The following is a 16,827-nucleotide window of genomic DNA, read 5'->3' on the forward strand; positions in this document are numbered from 1 at the left end:
ATTTGTGGTTAGGCATTACTATCTCTAATTTGGGTTCGAGAAGCTGAGGACCATAGAACATTTACCCCCTCTTGGCATATTTAGGATGTAGTGCGGAAACTGTTCAAGTGTAGACTTGATAACAGTTGTTACACGATACTACACTCAGACGAGTTTCTCTTGAGAATATTATGGGTCAATGAGTCAGTCGTCTTAACCTGTAACATTCGATAAATGGAATTAAGACTTTGGGAACTTTTTAGAACATGATCTACAGGGTTTTATCCTTAGTTCACTCCTTTGGGATGGTTCTTACCCAGACTCCATGCTCGTGACTCACAATAAACTCTTGATTCTTGGTTGATCCCATCAAGTCTTGTCAATATCAATGGAACTTGGGTGTTGATAAGGTGTAAGCCATAATCCACCAAAATGGATGATTGATCTTGACAATGATTTGGTTCATCCCTTGACCTTTGTATGCTTTGTGTGTGATCCCTTATTTGTGATTGTTGCATTCATGCATTCATGCGCATCATAACATTCATCACACGAAAAATTTCAAGGAACTGAGGTATTATTTGCAAACATTTTCAGACCATGGATTGTGGAAGAAGGAACACTAAGAAGTACAGTTTCAGATGTCCCGACTTGAAAGAGTTAAGGAAGCTAGCATCTTTTGTATTAGATCCCTTTGACTTCAAACAACGTCATGGGAAGCTTCTGTCCATCTTGTCTACTGATGTGGTTGAAGGACTATTGAGTGTGCTAGTGCAGTTCTATGATCCTCTCTACCGTTGTTTCACTTTCCCAAATTTTCAGCTTGTGCCTACCTTGGAGGAGTATTCTCATCTTTTGGGGATACCTGTTTCTAGTAGAGTGCCTTTTAGTGGATTGGAAGAGATTCCCCGATCTAATCTTATCGCTGAAGCTCTTTACTTGAAGAAGTCTGCGATAAAGGCTCATTGGGTGAAGAAAGGAGGATTGTTTGGGTTGCCATCTGATTTCATCATCAAGGAAGCTACTGCCTTTGCTCAAGCTGGTAGTGTGGATGCTTTTGAAGCTATCTTTGTGTTTCTCATTTATGGATTAACTTTGTTCCCTAACATTGACGATTTTGTTGATGTTAACACCATTAGACTTTTCTTGATTGGGAATCATGTGCCTACTCTATTGGGTGATATGTATTTCTCTTTGCATCTAAGAAATTCTACGGGCAGTGGAACTATTGTCTATTGCATTCCTCTTTTGTACAAGTGGTTTATTTTGCACTTGCCTCAGACACCTGCTTTTGTGGAGAATAAATAATCTCTAAGGTGGTATCAGAGACTTATGTGTCTCACTAATGATGATATCTTTTGGTATGATCCGTCTTTGAGCAGTTTTGAGATTATTGATAGTTGTGGTGAATTCTCTAATGTGCCTCTCATTGGTACACAAGGAGGAATTAACTACAACCCTGCTTTGGCTCGTCGTCAACTTGGGATCCCCTTGAGAGACAAACCTAATAACACTTTGTTAGAAGTTCTTATCTATCAAGAGGGTAAAGATCCCTAACATTTGAAGTAGAAGATTGTGCATGCTTGGCATAATGTGCATAAGAAAGGAAGATCCGAGCTTGGTCCGTGCAATTGTGTAGCTTGGGAAGCTTACACTATTCGCGTAAAGAAGAGAGCTTTGGAGTTGAAGATGCCTTATCCTTGTGAAAGACCTATGTCTATGGTTGTGGTTGAGCCATTAACTCTCCCTAACCAAGATGTAGAGGAGTTGGAAGACGCGCTCGCCAAGATGAAGCAAGAGAAAGATATGTGGGAAGAGCGTTTCTGCGCTTTGAGTAAAAAGAATGAAGAGTTAGAGTTGGAGTTTAAGGACAAAGATGCACTTATTGAGCTACTTGAAGACCGAGTGACAAAGAGACAGAGAGAGCCAGAGGTTTCATCTTCTAGCATGCCTCAGCCTTCCGTTGCTTGGAAAAAGATTGTTGATCAGCTTATCCTCGAGAAGACTCAAATGAAGGCTTCTTTTGAGACCGAGATCCGTCGCATTCAAAGGAAGTACGCACCTTTAGCTAGGTCTTCTAGAATTGTTGTTAGGGATCCTTAGGATGACTAGTCTCCTTTTCGCTTGTATTTCCATTTGGTTTCTGAAATTATACTCAGTGTAATCCTTCCAATTATATAAATGAAAAGATATTTTTGGTCATATAAAAATTATTGCAATTGTTGTTAAATATATTTGCAGATGGTATAGTAAGTTCCTTGAAAAATAATCAAGCATTGCATTTCATGCATCATGTGCATAAACAGGTTTCTCTTTCGACATATGTGTCATTGGTGTTTCTTTTGTATTGAAGCCAAGTTGACTCATCGGTACAACACCCGTGTCAATCATCTAAGAATAATGGAGCATCTAGAGCAAGAGAATAGAGAGCTGAAGGACGAGATCGCCCGCCTGGTTGCCATGATGGAGTCAGTTCTTGCTGCTCATAGCCAAGCTTCTCCAACACCTACAACTCCTCCTCCTCAGAGGACTGTTATTTCAGAGGTGGCTATCTCTACCATGCCTGCTGCTACCGCTCATTTTGCACCCACTATCCCTACCGGATTCCCGTGGGGAATGCCGTCCAACTTTATGCCTGAAGGCTTTGCACCTACATTTGCTTCCATGCCAGCATCTAGCCCGATCATGTCTGTGCCACCTCCCGTTGTGCATACCTTACCTCGTGTAGAGGACACCATTTATCACTTCGAGCCGTCTGAGGGTCCGAATGTTTATGAGAAAATGGATGAAATGAAGGATCAGTTTCTTGAGTTGCGTAAGGAATTGAAAACGTTAGGGGGTAAGCACTTGTTTGGAAAGAGTGTTGTTGAGTTGTGTTTAGTGCCCAACGTCAAGATTCCGGTGAAGTTCGAAGTGCCTGACTTTGAAAAGTATAAAGGGAACACTTGTCCACTCAGTCATCTAGTGATGTATGATCACAAGATGTCTACTCAGACTGACAATGATTAGCTGTTGATTCACTAATTCCAAGACAGTCTGACCGGTGCTGTGCTTAGATGGTATATGAGATTAGACAGTGCAAGCGTTCGTACTTTCAATGACTTGGGAAAGGCTTTTGTCAAGCAGTATAAGTACAATGTGGATATGGCGCCAAATAGAAACCAGGTGGGGTCTATGTCTCAGAGGGATAAGGAGACGTTTAAAGAGTATGCGCAGAGATGGAGGGAATTGGCTGCTCAGATCACTCCTCCCTTGGAGGAAAAAGAGATGACAAAGATCTTTCTGAAAACTCTGAGTTCATTCTATTATGAACGTATTATTGCTAGTGCCCCTAGTGACTTTACCAAAATGGTAAACACGAGGATGAGGCTTGAGGAAGGAGTCCGAGAGGGACGTTTGTCGAAAGATGAAGCATCATCGAGTAAGAGGTATGACAACAATTTTGGAAAGAAAAAGGACAATGAAGCAAATGCAATTTCAAGTGGGAGGCAGAGGAGGCCTCAGATCAGAAGGAATCCACCATACTGTCAACATCATCATCAAGTATCTTCAGTTATCCCTGTATTTTCTAATCAACAATAAACACCACTTCAATAATCACAACATCAACAACAACAACCGCAAAAACGAACAAACGCCTACAACAACAACAATACCAACAATCATCATCAACAAAACTTTGAGAGGAAGAAGGTCTCTTTCGACCCGATTCCTATGTCTTATGCAGAATTGTATCCCTCTTTGGTTCTCAAGAACCTAATCCAACAAAGGAACCCACCACAAATTCCAGAACCACTTCCATGGTGGTACAAGCCTGAGCTCCATTATGCTTTTCATCAAGGAGCACCCGGACATGATATAGATAACTGTTATCCGCTCAAGTATGAGGTTCAGAAGCTGATGAAGAGTGGAATGGTGTCCTTTGAGGATCGAGCACCGAATGTGAAAGCAAATCCGCTACCCACCCATGGAAATTCTTCTGTTAATATGGTGGATGGTTGTCCTGGAGAGTTTAAGGTTTTTGATGTGCGTTTTATCCGGAGATCCTTGGTGCAGATGCATAAGGATATTTGTTCGGTGAGTGATTGTGAACATGACCATGACAGTTGTGTTATCTGTAGTATTAACCCGAGGGGTTGCGAAGTCGTGAAAAGGGACATCCAGCGACTGATGGATGAAGGCATGATTCAAATTGTTCAATCTCGTCATATAGATGACGATGTAAATGCCATACTGCCCATTTTCAAGCAGCCAGAGAGATTGGTAATTCCGTACGACAACAACAACAGTAACAATGTCAGTAATAGATCAATATCGTCGTTGGTTATACGGTTAGCGGGCTCAGTCCCGTATTCGTCTGATAAAGCTGTGCCGTATCAACATAATGCTACAATAAAATAAGGTGGTCAAGAGGTCCTGTTGCCTGCGACTAGCTTTGTGGTGAGCATTGCTGATGTTACCAAGGTGACCCACATTGGTTGAGTGTTTGGGCCGGTGTTCCCAAAGGATAAGGAAGAATCAGTTGTGAGTAAGAAGGTGGAAGTGTCTATTATAGATCCAGTTGGAGCTTCAAAGGGTAAGTCTGGTGAATCCAGCGATTTGAAAGCCAACGATGATGATGAAGTACTTCGGTTAATCAAAAGGAAGGAGTTTAATGTGGTGGAGCAACTACTCCAAACCCCCTCAAAAATCTCAGTATTGTCTCTGCTCATGAATTCTGAAGCACACAGAGAAGCACTGCAGAGAGTTCTAGAACAAGCATTTGTGGAACATGATGTTACAGTGGATCAATTCGATCATATTGTGGCTAATATCACTTCCTGCAACAATCTTAGCTTCTATGATGAAGAACTCCCTGAGGAGGGTAGAAATCATAATCTGGCTTTGCACATTTCTATGAATTTCAAAGAGGATGCTTTGCCAAATGTGCTTGTTGACACCGGGTCATCACTGAATGTACTACCGAAGTCAACTCTGTCAAAGCTATCATACCAAGGAGCGCCTATGAGGTATAACGGTGTAATCGTCAAAGCTTTTGATGGCTCGCGCAACACGGTTATTGGTGAAGTGGACCTTCCAGTTAAGATAGGTCTGAGTGATTTTCAGATTACTTTCCAAGTAATGGATATCCACCCAGCCTACAGTTGCTTGTTGGGAAGGCCATGGATTCATGAGGCAGGAGCTGTTACCCCGTATTACACCAAAGCTCAAATTTGTCAAGAATGGAAAGCTTGTGATTGTTGGTGGGGAGAAGGCCCTGTTGGTTAGCCACCTATCATCTTTCTCTTATGTTGAAGCTAAGGATGAGGTTGGAACTCCGTTCCAAGCCTTATCTATTGTTGCTGAAAAGAGAGTTGGGGCACCTATGTCCTGATTGAAAGATGTTATGAAGATTGTGGAAGAAGGCGATGTTGATCAGTGGGGGCGCATGGTAGAGGTCTCCGACAATAAACAGAACCGGTTTAGGGTTCCAGAAAGGTTCATCAACTGCAAGATCTAAAAATATGCAACTTAGCTTCCGTAGCGGAGGGTTCATTCATGGAAATGAACAACACTTAGCTGTTGTGCTAGAGGATGACGAAGAGGAAGACTGCACCAATTTTGTGACGCATGGAAAGGCTTGCAACAATTGAACTGCTGTTGATGTTCCTGTTATTTTGCATCGATCTAAGTAATTGCTTTTATATGTTTTAAAAATCCTTCTCCTATGCCTAAGGGAGAAGCGAACATTGTTTGGGAATTTCCAAATTGATCATTAATAAAATTAATTCTATTCATCCACATCTATGATATTTGTTTTACTTTTTGCTTTATTCTGAAAATGGTAATCACAAAAAACATAAATAAATAATATAATTGTCCATCTGCATAATATTTGGTCACAAATTCACTTCTCTAAAATCAAAATATCAAATCATTATGCAGGTTGGTTCCTAACCCCATTGAATACAATGATCCTTCTCCTTCTCCAAATTTTGAATTCCCTGTGTTCGAAGCCGAGGAGGAAAGTGATGCAAAAGTGAGTGATGAATTATCTCGTCTTCTTGAGCAAGATGAAAAGACCATTCAGCCGTTCGAAGAGCAGATTGAGTTAGTCAACTTGGGTCCTGAGGATGATGTGAAGGAAGTCAAGATTGGGTCTCGACTGTGTCCAGATTTCAAGAAGGGGTGGATTGATCTTCTTCAAGAGTATTCAGATGTGTTTGCTTGGTCCTATCAAGACATGCCTGGTTTGGATTATGAGATTGTGGAGCATAGATTGCCGTTGAAGCCAGAATGCCCGCCAGTCAAGTAGAAGTTGAGAAGAACGCATCCTAATATGGCTGTAAAGATCAAAGAGGAAGTGCAAAATGCTGGTGCGACTTACCAAAGAGCAATGACTAATCTTTTTCATGATATGATGCATAAAGAAATTGAAGTTTATGTCGATGACATGATTGCTAAATCAATTAATGAGGAGGAACATGTTGAGCATTTGTTGAAGCTATTCTAGCGTTTGAGGAAGTATAAACTCCGCTTGAATCCCAATAAGTGTACTTTTGGTGTTCATTCTGGTAAGTTATTGGGCTTTATTGTCAGTGAGAAGGGTATTGAGGTTGATCCTGCCAAGGTCAAAGCAATACAAGAGATGCATGCGCCCAAAACTAAGAAGCAAGTCAAAGGTTTTCTCGGCCGCTTGAATTATATCTCAAGATTCATTTTGTACATGACTGCCACATGTGCGCCTATATTCAAGCTTCTTCAGAAAGATCAGTCTTGTGACTGGACCGAAGACTGCCAGAAAGCTTTTGACAGTATCAAATAATATCTACTTGAACCTCTGATTTTGTCTCCACCTGTTGAAGGAAGACCGTTGATCATGTATTTTACTGTGCTTGAAGATAGTATGGGTTGTGTTCTTGGTCAGCAAGATGAGACTGGAAAGAAAGAATTTGCAATTTACTACCTCATTAAGAAGTTCACCGACTGTGAGACTCGGTATTCTATGCTTGAGAAGACTTATTGCGCATTGGCTTGGGCTGCTAAGCATTTGCGTCAATATATGTTGAGTCATACCACTTGGTTGATATCCAAAATGGATCCAATCAAGTATATATTTGAAAAGCCTGCTTTAACTGGGAGGATTGCCCATTGGCAGATGTTGTTATCAGAGTATGATATCGAATACCGATCTCAGAAAGCGCTCAAAGGTAGTATCTTGGTTGACCATTTGGCTCACCAACCAATTGAAGATTACCAGTCAATGCAGTATGATTTTCCCGATGAAGAGATTTTGTACTTGAAAGTGAAAGATTGTGATGAACCATTGCTTGAAGTGTTGGTGTAAGCCCTAGAGGCCAATACTTTTGGTACTTGTATCGAATTATTTATTAATTAATAAAAAGGCTTTTTCTTTATTATGGTTGATTAATAAAGTCCCTGGAATAGATAGTCCGTTTAATGTATTAAGTGTGACTTAATCATAAGAGCACATTAAACATAAGGACAATATTCTTAAAGTATCCGTAGTCAAGCTTTAGTGTGAAGTGGGATAACATTAAAGCATTAAGACTATTATGTTTCTAGACTGATGATCATATCTCATGGATCATGGATAAAGAGTTATCAAGTCTTCAACATAGGTATGAATATTAAGAGTAATATTTATACCGGATTGACCCGCTATGAGAATACTATATAGAAAGTTATGCAAAGTGTCATAAGTTATTCTCATGGTGATAATGGTGTATACCACTCTTCGACCTGAAACCACTATGGATCCTAGATGTAGAGTTGAGTGCTTTATTGTTGATCCAACATTGTCCGTAACTGGATAACCATAAAGAAAGTTGATGGGTACTCCATAAAGCATGCTGAGGGACATGAGTGTCCTAGATGGAATTTGCCCATCCTGCGTAATAGGATAAATGTCTATGGGCCCAATATTGAACTGGACAAGGATGACACGGTCTATACCTTGTATTCAATATAGACATGAGGGCAAAGGGGTAATTATACACATAATTATTATCACAGGAGGTTTTGTCAGATCACATGACATTTTCGTGTCTTGGGTAGCAGTGATGTGTTGCTAGATACCACTCACTGTTTATTATGTTAAATGCGTGATTTAATATAATTGCCAACGTCGCGAAAACCTACAGGGTCACACACAAAGGACGGATTGATGAGAGATAAAGTAACTAAGGAACATCGTAAGGTACAATGCACTTAAGTGGAATATGAAATATGGTAAGGTACCAAATACTTAAGTGATTTTGGCATATTATGAGATATGGGCCAAAATACACTTAAGTGGGCTTTTTAGCTTGAAGCCCACACAAGTGGTTCTATAAATAGAACCCCTTGGGTAGAAGCATTGTCACTCCACTCAGACTCAACTCAAGTGAAGACTTGGAATTTCGTTTCCCTCTCTCTCTCTCACTCAAAGCCTTCATTCATAACAGCTAGCACTGCGATTGAAGGAATCCGTTCGTGTGGACTGAGTAGAGACGTTGTCATCGTTCAACGTTCGTGATCGCTCCGTGGATTTGTATCCAAGGTTTTGATCGTTACAAGGGATTTGCACCAAAGGTTTGAATCACCACAAGAGGTAACGATTCTATCACTGATCATGCCCATTCGTAAGGATCACTAAATGGAGAAATTTTAAGTTCCACTGCGCCTTGGATGGCAATTCTCCTTCATGAAGAAGGGTCGGAACCTGGTTCCGTTGGGGCATGGTATTTGATGGAGTTGTTAATTAGTATGGTAATGGCATTGGGGCAGTGATCATTACTCCTCAAGGCACACATCTACCATTTACAGCTAGATTGACTTTCAAGTGTACAAACAACATGGCAGAATATGAAGCTTGCATTATGGGGCTTGAAGAGGCCATGAATCTCAGAATCAAGTATTTGGATGTATTTGGAGATTCAACTTTGGTTGTGAATCAAATCAAAGGTGAATGGGAGACAAATCAACCCAGTTTAATACCATATAGAGATTATGCGAGGAGGATTTCAACTTTCTTTACAAAGGTTGAGTTTCATCATATCCCTCAAGATGAGAACCGGATGGCAGATGCTCTTGCAACATTGGCGTCAATGATTGTAGTGAAGTATTGGAATGAAGTTCCCAATTTGTCTGTGATGTGTCTTGATAGGCCAGCTCATGTATTTGCTGTTGAAGAGGTCAAAGACGAGAAGCCGTGGTATTATGACATCAAATGTTTCCTCCAAAGTCAAATTTACCCGCTTGAGGCATCTTTGAAGGATAAGAAGACTTTGAGAAGATTAGCCGGTAATTTCTACTTGAATGGTGATATACTGTACAAGAGAAACTTCGACATGGTTTTGCTCAGATGCGTGGATAAACACGAAGCAAACTTGCTGATGAATGAAGTGCATGAAGGTTCCTTTGGTACTCATTCCAATGGACATGCAATGGAGAAGAAGATGTTGCGAGCAGGTTACTATTGGCTGACAATGGAATCTGACTGTTGCAAATTTGTGAAGAAGTGCCATAAGTGTCAAATTTATGCTGATAAGATTCATGTTCCTCCGACACTATTGAATGTTATTTCTTCCCCACGGCCCTTCTCCATGTGGGGAATTGATATGACTGGGATGATTGAGCCCAAAGCTTCGAATGGACATCGTTTCATTTTAGTGGCAGTTGACTACTTCACAAAATGGGTTGAAGCGGCATCATATGCAAATGTAACCAAGCAGGTTGTGGTAAGGTTTATCAAGAATCAAATCATATGTCGTTATGGTGTGCCAAACAAGATCATTACTGATAATGGATTGAACTTGAATAACAATATTGTGGAAGCTCTTTGCAAAGAATTTAAGATTGCACATCATAATTCTTCTCCCTACAGACCCAAGATGAATGGGGTTGTTGAAGCTGCGAATAAGAACATCAAGAAGATTATTCAGAAGATGGTTGTAACGTATAAGGATTGGCATGAGATGCTCCAATTTGCTTTGCATGGGTATCGTACATCCATTCACACTTCAACAGGGGAAACCCCTTTCTCTCTCGTTTATGGTATGGAAGCAATGCTCCCCATAGAGGTTGAGATTCCTTCGTTGCGTGTGCTCATGGAAACCAAGTCGATTGAGGATGAATGGTGTCAAACTAGGTTTGACCAGTTACATTTGATTGAAGAGAAGAGATTGATTGCCATGTGTCATGGTCAGTTATATCAGCAGAGAATGAAGAAAGCTTTTGATAAGAAGGTCAGACCTCGTGTGTTCAAAGAAGGTGACCTTGTGCTCAAGAAGATCTTGTCGTTAAAACCAGATTCTAGGGGAAAATGGACTCCCAATTATGAAGGCCCATATGTTGTTAAGAGAGCCTTTTCAGGCGGCGCTTTGATTCTTACAACTATGGATGTGAAGAGTTCACTCGTCCTGTGAATGCATATGCAATCAAGAAATACTTCGCCTAAAAAAAGAAAAGAACAACTCGCTAAGTTGAAAACCCGAAAGGGCAGCTTAGGCAAAAATGAGTGTCTCGGTGGATTGAAAACCCAAAAGGGCGATTCAGGCAAAAATTAGAGACATAAAAACAAAAAGAATTACCCGATAAGTTAAGTACCCCACCTTGGGGAAACTTATGCAAAAATTAGGGATTATGGCAAGTAACTGCATTCTGCTGATCTTCAAATTTTGGAGAAACTTTGAGCCCAAAGGTTGACGTCGATTCATCATCCTAGTAGCGGTCATGAGCACAGTGGATATCAAGGGTTGGTAGAAGGATTAAGGATCATTTGTATTCAATGTAACCCTTTTCCATGTAAATTACCATTTTCAACTTTGTAAAAATCTATGGAGTCTTGTCATTTACAGACTACCATCCCACTAAATAAAGTTGAGCTTTTGTCCAATTGTTTCTACTCTTATTTACTTCAGCCGATAGTTTAAATTTTATTATGATCATTTTGGAAATTTAAAATTTTTAATCAAAATATTTTTCTAAAAAACATATAAAAACAAGAAATTTTTCAAAGAAATTAAAAGGAAGTATCAACAGCACTTCAAAGAGCAGCAAGTCCTTAAGTGCTAAGCATCAGAGGTTCCCCAAGAAGTTAACCCTTCGGGTATCCCTAGTTGTTTGTGTTAATCAAGTTCCCCTATGGAGTGTTTGTTCCTTAGCGGAGTTCAGTTTCTTTTCCCCAGCTGAGTTGGTTGGTTCAGTACCTTGCGACATGTTATTTCCCCAGCAGTGTTTATGTGTTCCCCAACGGAGATCACGTTTCTTCAGCAGGGTTGATCTTTAGTAGAGTAAGATGTTTTCCCCAAGAGATCACGTTGGTTTCCCCACCAGTCGCCATCTGACTCGCTCCCAGTCAGAGTTTCCTCCTGGTTTCTAAGCAACTGTTTTGTGTTTATCTTCTGTATGGTTGTCTCCCATTTAATATGGAATTGACCTAAAATTCCCTGCAGGCTCGATAACTTCTCCTCTCCTCAGCAGATCTCCTCCCTCTGATAGATTTAAGCCTTTGGTTTGTTGATTTCTCTGTTCTGCAGCAGTTGTCTCCTTCTTTTCGTGGATTGACTGAGGATTGTACCGATGATTCAAATTCTTTGCGACACCTTTGTATCCTTAGGGATCATTTTGTCAGCATAATAATCATATACATATATATACATATACATTCATATAATTTCATAATTTCATATTGGCACCATCATATTTGATTGATTTTTCGATTTGAGATTCTCATTCTCTGTATGGCGGTACTTTATCCCCATACAAGTTCGATGTTTGTCCTCCCTCAATTGTAGAGTGTCAGCCCCTTAGGCAGAAAGACTTTAACCTTTCTCCTTTTCACCACTGAGTTTTTTCCTCGTGGATGATTATTACTTCAGTTTCCTCCCCAATTGATTATCCGGATGGAATCACTCCCCTTGAGTTATGTCCTCATTGGGTCGAGTCTTGTTTGACTGTTTCTTTCTAGCTCTTACCTAGATAGATACTTGGAGTCTCCTAAGAGCTTATTACCCAGTAACGAGTAATATTCTTCTTAGTTTGCATATTGTTACTTCTTGCCTAATACCCGACAAAAGTACCCCTGTTTTCCCAGCAGTGGAGTTCCCAGTAGATTCATTTGTTTCTGATTCCCCAGGAACTATATCCTTGATATGTTCACCCTAACCGGTGACGGATATCTTTCTCTCTCCCCTTCCTGAGTCTATCCTTGATATGTTCATCTTAACCGATGACGGCTATTCTCATTTGAGGTATTCTACCCAGTAAAAAGGTAGTTGTAATCCCTATTGTGTTCCCCAGAGAGTTAATCCTTGATATGTTCATCCTAACCGATGACAGGTTTCCTTCTCTTTGTGGTATTCTACCTAGTAACCGGTAGTTGTAAACCCTACTTTTTCCCGTAGAGTATATCCTTGATATGTTCACCCTAACCGGTGACGGATTTTCTCTTCGATGGTATTCTATCCAGTAACTTATAGATGTAATTCCTATTTTCTCCCTTCTCGGAGTCCATCCTTGATATGCTCATCTTAATCGGTGACAGATTTTCTCTTTGATGGTCTTCTATCCAGCATTCGATAGATGTAATTCCTACTTTTTGTTCAGTTGGTTTATCCTTGATATGTTCATCTTAACCGATGACGGGTATCCTTCTTGATAATTCAGGCAAATCTATCCTTGATATGTTCATCTTAACCGATGACAGATTCTCTTCCCTGTTGAGTTTATCCTTGATATGTTCATCCTAACCGATGACGGATATTCTCATCTTTGGTCTTCTACCTAGTAGCTGGTAGTAGTAAATCCTATTTTTCTGCGATTTTCCCCAGCAAGGTTATTCTTACCCAGTAACCGGTAATGAATACTCCCTCCTGGCATTTCCTCAGTGAGTCATCCTTGATATGGTCATCCTAATCCATGACGGATGTCCTCTCTGTCAGATCTTTATTATCTCCTTACCCAGTAACAGGTAGTAGATAATAGATTTCTGCTCCTCCTGTGTTGAAGTTTATTTCTTCCCCAGTTAAGTTGAGTGCACATTTCCTTAGTGAAATCGCTTCCCGTGCATGATTCAAGTACTTCATTTTTATCCTGACTTACTCGTATCCTTTGCAGATGTTGTTGTTCCCCGGAAGAATCTTTTCCATGTTTGTATGGAATTCCTCGAGTCCCCCAGTAGATTTAAGTCGTAGCCTGGCCTACGCATAATTATTTTTTTCCCCAGCGTCTCTATCTCCCTAGTGAGTTTTCCTTTTGGAATGCATTATACTCCTGCGGACTTTCGGTCTCTCTGATTTCTTTTCCTTGGTGGCAATATTTCCCCACAAGGCATTAACTTTTGCATTCATATCATTTGCGTCATGAGGTCTCTTAGGGACCAAAATTTGTTTCTATATATTGTTATTTAAGCCCATTCTACTGATTCGACATGAAGATTTTAACCTTCGCCTCCTCAATTAGAATGTCCTTAAATAGGGGCAGTTGTAAGACCCCAATTTTGACCCTAAGATCCGTCATGCAATTTCATCATAAGCATTAGCATTGGGATCATACCTTGGCATCCCCCTTACCCCTCTTTCATTGGGTTTGTTTTGGGAGAGATCACCAAACACTATGTGATTGTATCATACTTGTATATCATCATTTTTATAACCAAAATACCTAAAATATGTCTTTGCATTTGCCTAACTCTTTTGTAGGTGGGGCATGATCTCCATTGATCTATCAAGTTCATATATAGGGTTTGAGACCCCCATGACTAAAAGAACAACCATGAATTGATCCAAGAATGGTTATGAGCATCATATATGAGTCCCAATGACCTCTACATGTTATATTGATCAAGTTTTCTTCAAGAGTTTGAGGGTGATTTGCCTTGGAAACCCTAGTTTGACTGGGTATCTTAAGTAACTTCTCCACCAAGTTATCTCACCAATTGATCAAATTTCTCAAGGTACACTCCAAAATTAATCATCTTATGCATATAAGATCTATCATGAGCCTAGAAAGTCAAGAGAATTGAAGGTTAGCAAGTTGGTTGATGGTGGTTAGCCAGATGAACTTATCGAATCAAAACTGGGTCTCCCTAGACCCTATCTCCTACAATTTTCATGATATGAAAATTATTCCAAGAGAAACGTTACTCTAAATGACATTCCAAACAACTTTCATGTTGAGAGCTAGAGCTAGTTTTGCTTGGAAAATCATTTTCTATGTTGAAACATTATAGGTCATTTTGTCTAAACCCTAATTTGAAAGTCAACTTCCCAAGGCCATAACTTGCTCAATTTTTATGAGATGAAAGATTTATAAGTTTCAAAATCAAATTCAAGATGTCTAATTCAACTTTTATGTTTGGAGTGAGAGCTAATTCAACTTTTATGAGCATGTGATATGAGGATACATTATAGGTCATTTTTGACCTATACCATTGAACAAGTGATTTTTCCCAACTTCAAAAATGCATAACTCTATCCTTATAAATCCAAATGACATAAAATTGGTGACCATTTTGAAGTTATTTGAAATAGATACAACTTTGATGAAGACGCATTTCTCATTTGAAGCTCACATAAAAAGCTAAATAAGGTGGAATATTGAGGTATATGGCTTGACACTTAGAAAACTTTTCAACATGTTGAAATTTCCAAACTTCCACCTTAAAGTTCTCCATGTTCCAAGCTCCAAATTAAAAAGTGTTGAACATCAAACTTGTTCCCCTTGATCCAAGCTTTCCAAAAACCCTAAGTTTATGCATTTTGGACAAAGATTGTTAGGTTTGCGCATGGCTTTAACAGGGCTGCATCATTGGAAAGAATCAATTGCACAAACTTCAGTTCACATTGCCTTGCCACTCAAGCTTCATTCAGACCTCAATTGGAATCATTTTGGACCTTAATGCATTGCATCATGGGTTTGTACATGCCCATGCACTCGTGCCATCCATATTGCCAATTTTGGACAGATTTTTGAAGTGTGCAAATATCATTCCCTTTGGCTATAAATAGAAGCCATCTGAGCTCATTTGAACAAGACTTGGCGTGCCAGCTTTTCCCCCCATTAAAACCCTCTCATTCTAAAGGAAAATTTGAGAAATTTCAATTTCAAATTTGAGTTTGAATCTCAATAGTTGGAGATTCAAGAACTCTAGGATCCAAAGCCTTGCAACCTCTTTAATCACTTCCTGCTAGCTTCTCAAGTGTGATCAGATCGTGTTTGGAGCAAGCAACATCAAGAGTTGCATAACATTGAAGGTAATTTTCAGAAAACTTCATCTCTTCGATTCTCACTCAATTTTACTCAATTCTCTTGGATCTTTGGTTGTGTGAAGTCCTACCAATATAGGCAAGAAGATTGAGTTGCTTAGAGGTCAAATCGAAGCAACTCAGTTTATGCACCTCAAAATTCAACTCCTCATATCTTCCTATATATGTGGAGTTAGTTAAAATTGAGGTGATATTTGTGCTCTACGCCATTTTTTCTTTCAGATCATGTCTTCCTTTTTATTTTGGTGATGGTTGAGAGTGGACCAGTCCAGTGAGGTTCATCGAAGAAGAAGACCGGAGTTACAGCTCCGGCAATGTGTTGGCATCGCTCCAAACCACATGATCCTTTTCACACGTTTTAATCTCGTGCGTTGGTTTTAAATACCATCCCTGCAGCACATTGACTAGTGCCCATTCTGGAACGCGCGCTGAGGACCACTTGATCTGCCACCTCAATTAATGAGGGAGATCAAATGGTCCACGTTTTTTGCTATTTTCTGATTTTCATTTTAATTAACTTATTTTCATTAATTCATATTAATTTTAATATTGATCCAAAAAATATGAGAGTTTCACCAAAAATTTTCAAATAATTTCCTCTTTTATATTTTGAATTAAAATTATTTTTTGGATCATTATTAATATTTTTCATGATTTAATTGATTTTGTGTTTATTTTTAATTGTTTAAAAATACTTTTAAGTCTTTAAAAATTCTGAAATTTTTTCTCCAAGGTCCTTTGACCTTGTTTGACCTATGATATATCTCATGGCCATTTATTTGGTGTTTTGATGAGGTTTTAGGAATTTGATAAACCATATTTAATTTAAATGTATTATTTTAGTTTGAATAAATGATAATTAATTGTGTTGACCAATTGTGATCACTTGTTTGAGTTTGACTCTTGTTGTTGGGCTTTGGTCAAGGTTGATTTGACTTTGTGAAATTAATATCACTGAATTTAGGGGATTGATGGAATGTACATTCCATCTCCCAAAATGAATGGATGATATTAATTTGGTAAAAGTCCTCCTTTGACCAATTTGAGTTTTGATCCATTCCCCCCCCCTCTTCATCTCATTCCCATTCTTTATGCATTCATCTCATTTGGCCTATGATATCTCAAAGTCCTAAGGCTAGTTGATTGAAAAATCAACATAAGTATGAATGAGATTAGGCCACCTCTTTTGCATATTTTTTGTGTGTGTGGTATGTTTCATGAGCACAGTCCATTATACTATGTCTCTAACATGCATTAACACCAAAATTCTATTGCCCGAACTCAATAGTTGTGACTTCTACATAAGTCCAATTACGATTGCTTAACATAGCGTTAAATTTGTGACATAAAAGGCATAGCATTCTAGTTAGTGAGATTGTAAGTCTCCCCTCTTTCATGGTATTATGTGGAAACTTGGCCTTTTTTCCTTCCTTTGGAAGATGTCTTGGCTCAAGGATCCATGCTTGTGAAAAGTGGGTTGAGTGTTCTCCAAAGAATAACTTAACAGAAATGAAAAGCAAAAGAAAAACAATACTAACTTCTAACTCATTAACAACTAACTTTTAATTTCAAGCCATTTACTTTAATGTCATTTAAT

Source organism: Lathyrus oleraceus, chromosome 5 (assembly GCF_024323335.1).
Source record: "Lathyrus oleraceus cultivar Zhongwan6 chromosome 5, CAAS_Psat_ZW6_1.0, whole genome shotgun sequence".
Lineage (NCBI taxonomy): Eukaryota > Viridiplantae > Streptophyta > Magnoliopsida > Fabales > Fabaceae > Lathyrus > Lathyrus oleraceus.